Consider the following 15,249-nt stretch of genomic DNA (forward strand, 5'->3'; position numbering starts at 1 on the left):
TTCTCATTAAGCCACCTCCTCCAGGGAGACACTACCTCCTAAAGGTCCCACAGCTTTCTAAACCAGTGTTGCCAACTAGGGTCTAGTTGGACAAATACAAGAGCTTATGGGGGCGGCATTTCCAGTTTAAACTACAACAGGGGTGTCATGGGGTTATCTGGTCAGGCACCTAGAGTAGGCTATGACTCTGTGCTGCTTGCTGAAATTGGAAGTCCAAGATATCAAGGGCCAGGAACCCATGGATGCAGGAGCCCAGGAGACAGGAATCCAGGAGCCCAGGTGCCCAGGAGCCACCAGTCCAGGAGCCCAGTGCCAGGAAGGTCTGGATGTCGGCTGCCGTCTTTAGTGCTGCAATCTGCAGCCTTTGAAGAGACAGGCACTCTCACACCTCACACCGGCGTGACATCTTGTTTACAGACTGATCTCTCTTCAGCTACAAGCACACAGAAGTGTGTGATACGCTCAGTTTTACTTTGAAATGAAACTTTCATGGATAGTGAGGTGCCATCATCCAAGTTTTGATGCTTTTTTCCCCTCAAAATATACATTCAAAATAATCACTTTTTCAAAACAGAGGGAACGGATAGCAAAAGATATCAGAAGCCTACAGTATCAGTTTGCCACACGCCATCCTTACTCACGTCTCTAGCTCCTGCTGTGTGGCCACGATGCAAATATTTGACTTCTTTTCTTTTGTCTCTTCTGCTAAAGAACTGTTCTTCAGACAGGAGGACAGGCAGAGAAATAAGAATCTATGCATATCTTCAGATCAAATATCTCTGAGCAGACAGAAACACCAGTTCTACAGCATGTCTAAAAACCCGTAGGGCAAGACACATTATTTATTGCTAGAGTCTTGGACCAACTAAAATCCCGTTATGCCTACTATGGGAGCTTAAGACTGAACTCTTAGAGGCCAGTGCTCCAAAAGGCTGTTCAGATTGCAAGAGAATTAAACACACTGGAAAGTTGCCTGGTAATAACAACAACATGGTTCTTAGTGCCAACCATTTGTTTTAGTGATGGAATTTATTCTGTACACACCACATGGCAGTTTGGTCTGTATATTTATTAAACCTTTACACAAAATCTGTTATTTGTATTTTAAACATGAAGAGAATGAATATTTGAAAAAAAATTAGCGAGTATGTTCAAGTATTAAGGCTTGTAAATAGATTTCAATCCAACTGTACCTGATTGTATTAGCGGGGCCTTGGGTAAGGGTTGGTGGTAGAGAGGTACTTAACACAAAATTCCTCCTATGGGACAATGTACACACTGGAAAGAAGACCCACTCAGACAGCAAGGTAAAGTGACCATTGGAGAGTGAGGGGACAGTGATACACTCTGACATCTAGAGATATGAGGGGGGGACTTGAAAGTAGCAGTCGGAAGAGGGTCTGTGACAGAAAGTAACAGTTACAGATCTGAAGCAGCGATGTCAGCACCTAGAGAATAAAGTAGGCATCCTAGGGGCTTAGAGACACAAAGTAACAGTTACAGAAGCAGGAGGCTACCAGGGAGATCTTGAGGGCCTCAGACACAAAATAGCAGTAACAGATTGGAGGCAGGAATCCCAGGGCAGCTTCTGCCTGTCATAGACTTATAGGAGGGATCCTGAGGGCCCAGGGCAGAAAGCCGCAGAGTGACAGGAACAGAGAACCAGCAGCCACAGAGAGGAAAATGAACAAAACCTACAAACCTTATTAGGACAGACAGAAGGATCCCATCAAGGGGATGGAGGAAACCCAGAGGTGGGAGTCTACCTGGAGCTCTGGGTTAAACTTTGTATAGGTTCCTAGAGGCCCTCTCCACTCTGGACTCCTCTCTTCCTTGATTGGTTCTTCCAAAGTTGTAATCTCCTAGGGATGGAGGGACAACCCAAGGCCAGCTCTTCTTGAAGAAATCATGATTTACTGTTTTCTAAATCAGTTCAGGTTCCCCTGACCCTTCTTCAACTGGAGCACAGGATCCTGAGATAGTGTCCATGCTTGCTGCCAATAGATCACAGAATGCAGGGGTGAGGCTGGACCCCCAGAAGCACCTGATCCCTGTTTCTGGCGATGTGTAGCTTCTCACTCCGCTGAGAATCCATCCCAACTAGAAGAGGGATGGGGCGTCTACCATCACGACTTCTGAGAGACTGCCAGAGATTCTCAGGATGTAGAGGTTGTGTTGTAAGCCAAAGGGCAACGTCCAGAGCACAGTGGGCACACAACAAATGTAGTATTTCTAAATACGTTGCAAGACTATGACTTCCCCCTACTGTTGGGGACTCACAAGCCTGCTATTGAATCGGAACATTATCTCACTGTCCCTCTGGGACATGATTGCCCCTTTCCCATTCTGAACTTACTACAGCTGATTTGTTACTAATTTGGTTCTCAGTTAAACGTATTGAAAGAGCAGAAATTCAGATCTGTTGCAACATTTATTCCTTTGCCTAGTGTCAGATAAATAGGTTAGTATGGCTGAGATTAAGTTTGCAAAGATATGCCCAATGGCTCAACCCAAGATAATTTGTGTTTTGTTTCCCAGTTTGTTTTTGTGTGAGAAAGAGAGATAGAGACAGAGACAGACAGAGAGCCTGACAAAGACAGACAGAGAGACAAAGACAAAGGCAGAGATGAAGACAGAGACAAGAGACAAGGGAACAGATACACAGAGATGGAAACTGACAGAGACAGAGACATGGAACCCAGACATCTTTGTGATCAAGGGAGGAACTAGACACAGTTATGAGACTTCTAATGTTGAAATCTGTGTCCTATTCACTTTATTAAAAGGTTATAGCCTTTCATAATGCATGCATTACTCTTAGTATCTGCTACTATTATATAGTTTTCTTATCATTTTTAAAGAAAATGAGTTATGATTTCAAGGGCAAACTTATTTTCAGTAGATCACCTGTGATTTTTCTGGTCATAAAGAACTTGTTCTGTGAGGGTTATTGAAGTATGACACCCACATTTCTTGGTGGACTTGCGAGGCCCTTGGTAATGGCAAGAACTCTAAAAGCCAGCCATTGTTCCTATCCCAAGCAAGTTCTATTGGTGTTTGACACCATGAGAAGAGGACTCTGGCCTTAGGACATTAGCAGTCATGTGGAGTTTCAGTGACTGCCTGGCATCCTGGACCCTCTTGACTGCATTGACCCAGTCAGTCCACTCAGCCTCTGTCCATGTCCCACTCTACCTTAGGATGGAGCAGACAAGAAGGAACCCTTAGAGCATGTCAGGCTCTTCTGTGTCTGCTGTTCTTGCTTTCTGCAGTGTCCTCCTTGCCCTGACTGCCTGCTGCCCACCTGTCCAGCACCTGCCTGCCCACTTGTCCAGCACCTGCATGCCCACCTGTCCAGCACCTGCCTTCCCCCTGTCCAGCACCTGCCTTCCCACCTGTCCAACACCTGCCTTCCCACCTGTCCAACACCTGCCTTCCCACCTGTCCAGCACCTGCATGCCCACCTGTCCAGCACCTGCCTTCCTGCCTGTCCAGCTCCTGCCTTCCCACCTGTCCAGCACCTGCCTTCCTGCCTGTCCAGCTCCTGCCTTCCCACCTGTCCAGCACCTGCCTTCCCACCTGTCCAGCACCTGTCTGCCCACCTGTCCAGCACCTGCCTTCCCACTTGTCAAGCACCTGCCTTCCCACTTGTCCAGCACCTGCATGTCCCCATCCAGCCCCTGCATGCTCACCTGTCCAGGCCCCTCATGCCCCGTCCAGCACCTGCATGCCTACCTGTCCAGCACCTGCATGCCCACCTGTTCAACATCTACTGTCTCACCTGTCCAAAACCTGTCTTGCCCCCTATCCCTTACCTGTCTGTCCACCTGTCCAGCATCTACCTGCCTACCTGCCCAGCATCTGCCTTCCCACCTGTCCAGCACCTGCCTGCCCACCTGTCCAGCGTCTGCCTTCCCTCCTAGGCTCTATCACCTGCGAAGCTTCCCTGCTAGATGGATTCCAGACATGCTGTCTGGTGATGCTTCCACACCATCCACCATCACCTTGCTGCCTTTATCTTTGTTTTCCCTTTTTCCATACTCTGTGCTAACACAGACCTCTCTCTTCCACAGACCAAGGGCCACTGGCCATGCATGGTTTATTGAATTATTGTAATCATTCTGAAACTCAGCAGAAACCTCAACACAGAGGATGCTTCCAACAGGGGCTTAATGAATATGATATCTCTATTGTTATAGTTTCAAAAGCATCATAAAATGAAGGGCCTTTTTCTCTCTACACAGTTTATATTTGTGTTAGAAGTTGCCTTCCTCAGACTTATCTCCTGGAGATGAAAACTGCACACACATATAACCTCTGGTTTATTTATAGATTTTAAGATATGACTACTATGAAATATTTTAAAGGAAAAATACATAGAAACCTCTCCTTCAATGCACTGTTTAAAATAAATTACATAATGTAAATCCAGGGCCCACTACAATCTCTTCAGATTGTATCATGCAAACATATGCACACAATAATGTCCTTTTCTATATATGTAATTATATTCTATGAGATATTTAAATCAAAATACCTACTTAAAAGAATTCCATACTTGAAACTTCCAATCTTTGTGACATACATGTGTTTATGTATGTAGATATATTATTTCTTTTGTAATGTGTTAATTAATTAATTATTTAATTAATTAATTTTGCATGTACATGGGGAGCATGTACATGTGTCACAATGAATGTGTGGGTGTCAGAGGACAATTGCAGAAGTTGGTTCTCTCCTTCCACTATTTAGGTTCCAGCAATTGAACCCAGGTCCTCAGGCTTGGTGCCTAGTACTTTATTTTTCAATAAGCCATCCCACTAGCCCTATATATGGTTTCTGACTATACAAAATATAAGAAGCACGATATGCTCATAAACATCAAGGGTTCATACTTGGTTTGAAGATGGGCAAATAATAGGTCTCCTCACAGTTTTGAACTAAATCTATATGAAATGGAAATGAAAGCATCTTATTAAGAGAGAAAGAACTCTGATAGATACCATTCTTACCTTATCATCTCAGTTAGAAACAAGCCTTTGTTTAATTTCATTTTCTACATGTGTTGGGAGCACAAGGCAGGACTAGACTGAAGAAGGGCACTCCCCAGCGGGCAACACTGGCTTACAAAGAATGCTGCCAGGCTTCCCAGGGCTCTGGGCTGCTGCCTAGGCCTGAGTAGGGTCTTCAGTTTGCAGTAAAAATGACCTTCATTTAGATTCATCTTAGCTTAGCAGGCCCCAGACTTGAGATGCCCACCGCATAGATGTGACAGACGACAGACAGGAGAATCACACAGCCTGGGATGAGAAGGAGGCGTGTGCTCAGCACAGACAGCATGCTGTCCTGCATGCAGCACCATCCGAATCCTCTGGTTCCTCTAGCCCAAGCTTCTTCTGCACCCACTAGCGCTTCTGGCTTGCTGGCTTTTAGCTCTAAGACTCAGAGCGTAAGGCAGAGGGAAACCCTAGAAGCTCCTGTCATCCATCTGGCATGGTTCCCGGTGCCTGGGTCTCCCATGACTCAGTCTTCTTTTGAGAGCAGTGACTGAAGCCCAGGTTAAGACCCACCCTTGACAACTAACTTTGTAGAAGGGTGTGTCTTTGCCATCTCTCTGGAAGCATGCATTTTTCTACATTGGTTCTAAGAATTAGGTGGAAAACTAAGAGTTTTTGTGGGTAAGAGAATAAATGTCCCTGAACATTCAGCGTAGTGTTCAGTGCCCTGAAACACTGCTGGGCGTTGCTGTGCTCACTGGAAGATAACCGACCGAGGAGCATGGTGTGCGTGACGGATAACATGGACTTAACCGTCTGAGACATTGTCTTCTCACAGGGGACACAGAGCGCTTGTCTTTCACTTTCTCAAATCTGACCCTTAGCCTGTTTCAAGAGTTTGTCCTGGAGAGAGTCTCTGCCACAGAGCTGTCCAGAGGCCCCAGTGTTCCTCCCTAAACTTGCTTCTCAAGTTAGAAACAGTGAACTGTGACTGGGATGGCATCGACGATGATCAATTTGCCCTCCTCTCATACAGGAAAAATACCGGATTGGGGGTTTTCACCAAGAAGAGCTCACCAGGGCTGGAGGTGTGGTCTGTGGGCCCTGAGGTGCTCTCTGTTGGCACTGTTAGAACCTGAGCCTTCCCTTCCCCTGAAATGCAGGTGACTGATGAGGAGGGAGCCAGGGAGAGAGAGAGAGAGAGACACTTCCAACACGGTGGATCCATTTCCATTAGGCAAATAAACTGCCACAAATCACTTCAATGATGCTGGCGCTCAGTGGTACCTGCACCCCATGCATCAACGTTATAACCATCTGAAGTTTGGGGAACACATTCCAACTTGGCATCTGTGAGATCCTTGGCAAATCTTGATTTTTTTTCAGCTTTGCTTAGCGACAAATCTGTGAGTTGGAAACCAAAAGGCAAATAACTGATTATAAGTGTGATGAAAGTCTCTCAAATTTACATATACATTTACTTGTACCCTGCCACATTTTCTTAACCTCCAAACCTCCACACAACATATAAATGAACTTGTCTGGAATTGTTTTTTTTTCCTCTCTCTCTCCCCAAATTGCAGTCTGTATTTCTGTAGCACTGATGCAATTATGCCACCTCAATTGCCTTGTGGTAGGGGGGGAAAAAAAGCACACACACACACACACACAAAGCAAAACTTTGTGTCTCGAGAAAATAAAGCCTTGAAAATTGCCCGTGACACCAGCATCACACAGACAGCTCCGCTTCCCCAGAAAGTGGACAGAATAAAAGTAGACAGTTTCTATTAACAATAACAAGACAAAATACAGCAGCCCTTTATCTCTTAAAATGTAAATTTATACAAGATCCATGCGGCCCTGCTGTAAATATCAAATACCCCTTAAGACCATAGAACAAGAATGAATTGATTTTTCCTCCTTGCAGCCGCCATCTGCAGATTCTCATAGCTTGGCATTATATCAATGCTAAATTAAAAATCCTACACACTAAAACCATACGGGAGATTTGTGAGGTTCAAGCTGTTTATTCTTTAAATTATATGATTGATTTTCTATGTTCATATCTACTCTATCTGAATCATTTTTCAAGTTTATTCAATTGATTTCTTAGTGTTATGTGTTGCTCCCTCAATAACCTTTCTTTAGTGCATATCAGCTTTATATCTGTTCTCATTTACATTTATAGGCCGAGAGCAGCTGAAGGTATATTGATTTTCGTCAAGCACTTTAGTATACAATCCCTAGTTATTTGTGATGAATGCTGTTTCTCATTTATGGTATTAAAGTCTCTGAGAGGAAACCTAATTCGATTTGCATTCATTTGGGTCATCTGCCCTTCGGAGACACACAGGAGAAGAAGTCGGTGGTGACCAAATTCATAATTTAGCACAGCCAAAGCTGGCTGCAAAGTCAGTGTGAAAAGGGCCCTTCCAGAGCCTGCCTGTGTCTTTCCTGTGCCAACAGCCTACTTATTTTATTCCATAATTCATATTAACATTTTCCAGCTGGTGATGGCGTCCCAGTCACGACACTGTATTAATAAGTGTCTGCAGCTGTTATCTGCTACACTGTCTGGTCCCAGCTACAAATGACCCTGGTGTGGGTGGCCAGTGGAGCTCATTGTGTGATTAATAAATAGATAATTCACATGATCCCCCCTTTATGAGTCATTTAGAGCCTCAATCCTCCCTTCATTTCAAAAGAAAGAAGTCAAGGAGAGAGAAGACAAGCCTCATATAAATAAGACACACTGGTTCTGTAACTTACAGGTTAAACACGGATTATTCTCTATTTGCCCAGTAAACCAGGTTCCGAGGATGCCCCGCTAAGTCTAACAGATTAGCTGACGTCTGTGTACACACCATATCTGTTAGTCTAATAAAGGTTTCACGTTGCCCCTCTTGTGCCCTGGTGTGTCAGGCTCAGGGCTGCCTACCTTGCACTGGGCCCCATCAGAGACTGGCACAGTTGGTTGTTCCAGAAATTGTGTTAGTAGTTACAACCACACCCACCTGGTTTTGACCAGTGCCCAGTAGTTCCTGGGTATTTCCACTGCATTTGTTCATCTATGAAGGAAGATGGACAGTTTATATTTCTCTGACCATAAAACTAAATGTTTGATGCATCCAGACACCTAACAAAAGCCACATAGTATCATTAGGTATCTGTCAAAAAAATTTAAAGGACAAAGTGTCCATTGTTGATTAGGAATGAGCATCTGGCTTTTAAGAGAGCTGTGTTCATTGTAATGGATTTCCCATTCTGGTACTAAAGAGCTGTCTGAGACCTTGATTTTCATTTAAATGTGTAAAAGATTACACAGGCTTTCCAGATAGCATCTAGTTATTTCTCCTGTACACTAAATAGGGAATGGAATCCTTAAAATTTAATTTTTAAATTTCCCAACATCCTTCCCACAAAGATCTAAGTCTTAAAGTGGAAAAAAAAATGGGCCTGAGACAGGATAGAAAATATAGAGGTAGGTGACGTGGTTAAACTGAGATCAGAGGTCCATTTATGGGTAGGGAAAGAACTGTCAAGACTTGCAGGTACTTTGCACACTTGGAACCTTGCACACTTGGTAGGTACTTTATATTATCTACTAGCCATGAATCCCTTTGTCTATTTTTTGCTTGGGTGTCTATGCTGTGTTCACATATATGTGCATGTGTGTGGAATAAGGTCATGTACACATGTGTATATGCGCTCACAGAAACCAGAGGACATCCTCAGGTGTCAAAGGTAGGAATGCCACCTACCTCCTTTGAGGTTGGTTCTCTCATTGACCTGGAGCTCACCAATTAGACTTGGCGGGCTCCCAACCCTCCAACCCCCCCCCCCCCCCCCCGCTGAGATTTCAAGCCCTTCAGCTTGCCCAGAATTTTTGCATGATTCTGGAGCCCATCCTCAGGTCCTCATCCAATTGAGCTGAGCACTTACAGACTGACCTACCTCCTCTGCCCTGTTTGTCTGTTTTTTTTTTCTTCTTTTAAATATAATGACAACACAGACAGCACTAACTTTGAGCAAAGAACTGGCTCATTGTTAAGACGTCAAGGTGAGTTGGAAAGAGGGAAACTCACAGCAAGCCCAGCTTAGGATGGGCTGGCTGTCTTCACAGCATGACTCCAGGCTTGACAGGGTGGGGGAGTGGGGGGTGGGACATGGCTGCAAACTCAGTGAAGAGCAACAGGAGGGAGACTCGGGTCCCAGAAAGCATGGCCCCCTTCCCTGGTGCTGGTCTGTTTCATTTTTCTGTTAGCTAAGGAGCCAAGCAGTTAGCCACTGAGCTGCATCTGTTCTTTGAAGTTGGAAAGCCTTGATTTGAAGACACTGGGGTCCTTTACATCTTATTGCTGTGCAATGTGAAACATGGCTTTTATTTTAATGTATCTTGAATGTAGGGGAGAGAGAAGGAGTGAGGAAAGGAAGGGGGAGAGAGAGAGAGAGAGAGGAGAGAGAGAGAGAGAGAGAGAGAGAGAGAGAGAGAGAGAGAGAGAGAGAGAGAGACTCATTTCTGTGGACCTATACCTGGGGGTGATTTGGTGGCTTGTACCCTCCACCAGGGCATTTTGGGGAAGGACTGTGGCAAACACTTGTCTGGTGCCAAGTATGCACAGCCTTCTGTTGTGTTGAACACGTTTCAAACAGTGAGTTCAAATAGCTATTAAGGGAACTCAACTCCATCTCTGGAACTTTGTTGTTAGTTAAAGACCAGGTTACTCTCTGGGGGATGAGGAGAATGACTTGAGATGCTAGGTATGAGCAGTGATAACACAATAATGTAAGAGTTTTCAAGAGAAAGCCCCTATAACTTGCCCAGGAACTGTGCTGATTAGCTGTTCCAGCTTTGGCCTGGAAGCACTACCCCTAATGAGGCTCCTGGTAATTGCCACACCTACCTAAGACTTGCCCCTGGGGCAGGCCTGAGATGGGAGCCCTTAAGACTCAGGATCCAGATGTACCAGCTCTCTTGGTTCCTTGAGATCTTGGATGCTGGACGATAGACCGAGCAGAGTTCTACAGAGGTCATCAAAGGCAGCATGATCCCAACACCCTCGACAGCTCCCATCAAGTCACCCTAGCTACCTAGGCCCCCTTAGCCTGCACAGCCTCTCAGTAAACATGCTTGACTCTGTCCTACGTCCTATGTGGAGTTTGTTCAGAGTGATGGTGACCCCCCCCACTTGCTTAATCAATGTAATGTTTCCACTCCTATCAACTTTTATATGGGAGGGGGGATCTGTTTGGAAATGTGTAGTTGACCCCTGACGTGTACTCCCAAGGATGTCAGGACCTGAGTTTTGTCTAGTACCACATCTCCTTTGGTACTGTGACAGTACCAACTTGTTTCCTGAGGGCCCTCACTAGCTTAGGTCAGGCACATCTCACTTCCTGTCTGAACACACAAAAGTCAAACTTTTACGTGGTTTCCAGGAAACAAATAATTCCAATTCCCTACTATTTACATGACGGCACATTTCTTTTTACCTGTCTTTTTGTAAGTATGCTTGCCTTTGCTGAGATTGGGACTCTGTGACTGGTTCATGGTTTATCCAATCACATTCTTTAACGTGGCTTATAACTCTGTTTCCACCCCTACCTGTCACCTGAGCCACAAATTCTGCCAGGTTTCCCTTTTAAAGTTCCTCTTGGTGCTTGGTTTAATTCTTGTACAAAACACACCTTAAGTGGAGCTGTGCCTACTGATTTACCTGATCCATTATTTTCCATATTTCCTACTCAGAAAGTGGTGGCTTCATTTCAGCAGTCATGGACAATGCCTTTGTTTTGTTCACACCCTCTGTAGATTCCATCAGTCATAGATGATGCCTTCATTTTGTTCACACCCTTCCGTAGCTCTGACAAACTCCCTCAGAATTGATCACACCCAAGCCTGCTCACTCCTGTTGTTGCAGCTTCTGCCCTTGTGCTTCACAACTGGAACATCTGTTTTCCACACAGTGGCTAACAGCGCAGCGACAGAAGTGTAGATGCTGTATCATTGCACATCTCTCTGGAAACATCCCAAGGCTGGTCCTTCCTCCACAGAGTATAATCTGCATGCTTTATATATTTTCTGGAAGATAGCCTAGGAGGCAGCCTTATTTTGTGGTTTTAAATCTTTTCAAATCCATTAGTACAGAACTGAAAGAGCAAATGGGAGTTTTGAAATAGTAAAAGAAAAAAACGCTATTAACAATAGCTATAGAAAAACTCAGCAGCCAAGTCCCAGCAGGAACTCAACAGTGGGCAGAGTTCACTCAGAAGATAACTGCAGTGGTGTCCAGGTGGAGCTGTGACTCTCTCTGGCAGGAGCAGAGGGCATGGCTAAACATAAGACAGACAAATTAGCCAGGGAGAACTTATCGGACATCACAGCAGGGCATTGGAAGCGGTGTTTGGAGTGGTAGTGTGTGTGTGTGTGTGTGTGTGTGTGTGTGTGTGTGTGTGTGTATGTGTGTGTGTGTGTGTTCTACGTAGTATTTCAAGTACTTTCAAGCTAGAGTCATGGTCTTTCAAACCGTGCAATCAAGTGGTGTTTTAGGATAAACACAATACTGAGGAGGAATTTCTGAAGACAAGAGCTGATTTAGTCAGTCATCAAAGATGGAAAAAATAAAGACAAAATCCAGATAAAGTTGATTAGGAAACCAAGGGATTCTGGAAAGTTATTGCCTTACACTTGGATGCTAGCAGAGACAGCAGGTGAACTTTGACTTCAGGATGAAGATCCCTCTCCTGAACTTGTAAGGTGGCAGGTAAGGAACTCTGCCATAGACGAGGAAGATTCCTGCCTCACACATTCCAAAAGAGTGAGCAAGCCAATTTCACATGAGGACACACAATGCAAAGACACTGAATTCCAGGCCAGAGCTCACAAAGAAAATAAAAAGACAGCAAAGTCATATTTTAACAGACAATAAATATGTGCTAGGAAATACAGCCTATGTGAGCCCATGAAAATACAATCCACTGTTTCACTATTAAGTGTAAAATAGAAGGAAAGTGATGTAAACTGATGGAAAATGGACTAGAATTGGGGGAATGAAAGGGGTTACCAAAACCAAAACCTGGAAATTAGATGCTAAAATCAAAAGAGTTGGAACAAGAAGAAATATTCCTTGAGACTTCTTGAGATTTAGCACTGAATTAAAATGAACAAAAAATTAAGCAGAACACAAGGTGTATGGAAGCACAGAATAAACATGAACAAGGCAGAAATGAATGGAGCAGAAGATGAAAGAAGATGTAGATGTTGAAGAAAGAGAGGGAGGAAGGAAGAAAGGAAGCAAGCAAGCAAGCAAAGAAGAGAGGGAAAGAATGGGAGAAAGCGAGGGTGGGAGGGCAGGAGGGGAGGGGAAGGGAAGGAGGGAGGAAGACAATACCAGCAAAGAAACGATGACATCAAACTCTGTGACAGGAAAGCTCTCCTAAAACAATATCTTTTTCCTAAAGATCTGAACACACGTGTTTAAAGGTTGAGCTGTGCATACGGAACGGCTAATACAGAATGGAAAACCCTAAGACATAACATAACAAAAATGTGTTGGCAATCTAGAGCCATGGTACAAAGACCTGAGCAAAAGGCATTGGGATGGGGAAGTAAATAGATGGTTGTGCTATGAAGTACTTATTGTCAACTGGACAGAGTCTGGAATCCCGTGGGAGACGGCCTTGGGGCTTGCCTCTGGAGGATTGTCTCAGTCATGTTAACTGATGTGGGCAGACCTGCCTTCGTCATGCACAGGAGGTCCTGGGCTGAGTGAGCTGGAGGAACTGACTCAGGACTCACACACAGGCATCAGTCTCTGCTGCTTGACCATGACGCAGCGGGGCCCAGTGCCTTCCAGATCCCACTTCCTTGATTTCTCTGTCATGATCGACTGTAACCTTGAAACAGGAGACGGAGTAATCCTCTTCCCCCTTTAAGCTGATTTTGTCAGAGCATTTTGTCACACCAACAGGAAAAGTGACTGACAGTTGCCATGGCGTCTCTAGCATTTCTCGACTGTCCTGTAAAAGCAGTGGATGGTCACCTTCAAGAAACTCAAGGAAGGAGAATAAGAATGAGTTTTCATCTGTTCAGATTTGCTTCAGGGTACCGACACGCACGAAGACTGAGGAACACCACCACCGTGAACCCTGCCTGGCAAACGTGCTGGGCTGTGAGACACAGATTGGGGGTACTTTGAGCAAAGATGAGGGGTACCTGCAGGGTAGAGTACCATGGCAACAGAGGAGCAGAGCTGCCCTGGAGACTGGGGAGGAGGAGCCTGGAGACTGCTTCATGGGTGGTGTACACCCACAGGAATGAATAACTGGAAAAGTCTAGTTCCTCCTGCGAATGGTTAACATTGTCTGTCAGGATCTAGACGCCTAGGAGACAATCGTCGGGGTTTGTCTTTAAGAGAGTTTTTATATTGAAATGGAAGAAGTCATCCCATGGGCTGAGCTCCTGGAAGGAAAACTGAAAATTAGCATTTGTCTGCCCCTGCTTCCTGACTGCAGGTTCAACATGACCAGCCTCCTCTTCCTGCTCCCATGGCTTTCCCACCATGACCTCAGAAATGTGAGGCAAAATACTTCCCTTATGTTGCTTTTTCTAGGTATTTTGTTGTAGCAATGAGGGAAGTAAGACATTTTCCTATTTCTCCAGATCCAGAACAGAGCATGGAAGTTGGGACTAGCTTCCCAGCCCTATAAATACACCATCTCATGTGACTTGGGAGGTGTAAGTTAAGGCTTTCTGAATGAGGACATTTTCCTGAGTTATCTAGGTAGCCTGATGTAATCACAGCCACTCTGAGAGGACACAAAGGGTGGATAGAGAGTGAGGACCAAAACAGAGGTCCAGGAGGAACACAGCTCTTCTCCCATTGGCCTGGAAGTTGGAGGGAGCTCGGAGCTGAGAAGCCAAGAGTTCTGGAAGCCAGGAACACAGGATCCCAAGAGCCAAGAGCCGGGGAGCCCAGGAGCCCAGGAGCCCAGGAGCCCAGGAGCCCAGGAGACCAGGAGACCAGGAAACCAGGAGACCAGGAGACCAGGAGACCAGGAGACCAGGAGACCAGGAGACCAGGAGTGCTGGGGTCTGGTGACAAAGAAGCCCAGGAACACAGGGGCAGGGGCTTCAGAATGGAATGAGATTTTTCTTTTAGCCTCAGAGTCACCAGGAATTCAGCACCATGGACTCATTTAGGTGTCTGCCCTCCAGAAGTGCAACATAACTTAGGAGTGACAACCTTGTAATTAATTGTAGCATCAACAGGAAACCAATATGATCACCAGTGGTTTATCTTAAAAACTGGTCAAGATGAACCATAAGTAAGAGCCAAGCCTTTTTGTGTCATTTTTTAAAAAAATCTTTTCTCATACATTACAACCCAATCACAGTTTCCCCTCCCTCCTCTCCTCCCAGGACTGCCCCTCCCCACCCTTCCTCTCTCCCTCAGATCCACTCTTCCTGTTTCCCTTCAGAAAAGGGCAGGTATCCCTGGGATATCAATCAAACAATGGCATAACCAGTTACAACAAGACTGGGTACACATCCTCATACTAAGGCTGGACAAGGCAACCCAGTAGGAGGAAAAGGGTCCCAAAAGCAGGCAAAGGAGTCAGAGACAGCCCCCACTCCCAACGTCCCACAAGAACACCAAACTACACAACCATAGCATATATGCAGAAGACCTAGGTCGGACCCTGAGAGGTTCCCTAGTTGTTGGTTCAGTCTCTGTGAACCCCGAATCTCTATGAACCCTAGTTAGTTGATTCTGTGAGCCATTTTTTGTGGTGTCCTTGACTCCTCTGGCTCCTATCATCCTTCCTCCCCTTCTTCCATAGGATTCTCCAAGATTCTTGCGATAACTCCTGCCTGTTCTTGACACAAGACATTCAAAGGAATGTCTCCTTCTGGGCTCAAAGCAAGACATTAACACAAGGCATGTGAGAATATTATTCCACAACTCCTAATAAAGCCATGAATATATACCTCAAGTATAGTTAGCTGCAAATGTCACAAAATAAGAAACACTACTGTTAACCAAAACACCATGCAGCGAGCCAAGCAAAATTAATGAAGACACACGCTGACCCTGTCCATCCCTCCATGTCCATGCAGACAAACTGACAGAGAATATGAGGAAGTGGACCGCATCAAACTACAGTGTAAGAAGGCAGCCTGCAACGAGTGAGAGCACTCACCAAGCAGTAGGTGGCCAGGACAATGAAGGACAGACAATATTTAGAGGTT

General features: G+C 45.2%; 1 long non-coding RNA gene across 2 annotated transcripts in view; it reads right to left on the reverse strand.

Moving 5' to 3' along the window:
- The window catches only part of LOC121823977 (uncharacterized), a 36,953-nt gene that overhangs the window by 132 nt on the left and 21,572 nt on the right, over window positions 1-15,249 (reverse strand). The window contains exons 3-7 of one of the 2 annotated variants that reach the window (XR_013046204.1): window positions 10,715-11,147; window positions 9,902-9,995; window positions 8,012-8,065; window positions 6,075-6,401; window positions 642-813 (exon numbers count right to left, since the gene is read on the reverse strand). This is a non-coding gene — a long non-coding RNA (uncharacterized LOC121823977). The remainder of the gene's footprint in view (window positions 1-641; window positions 814-6,074; window positions 6,402-8,011; window positions 8,066-9,901; window positions 9,996-10,714; window positions 11,148-15,249) is intronic. The other variant, XR_013046205.1, reaches the window with a different exon arrangement.

The sequence above is a fragment of the Peromyscus maniculatus genome, chromosome 19, assembly GCF_049852395.1.
Source record: "Peromyscus maniculatus bairdii isolate BWxNUB_F1_BW_parent chromosome 19, HU_Pman_BW_mat_3.1, whole genome shotgun sequence".
NCBI classification, from domain to species: Eukaryota; Metazoa; Chordata; class Mammalia; order Rodentia; family Cricetidae; genus Peromyscus; species Peromyscus maniculatus.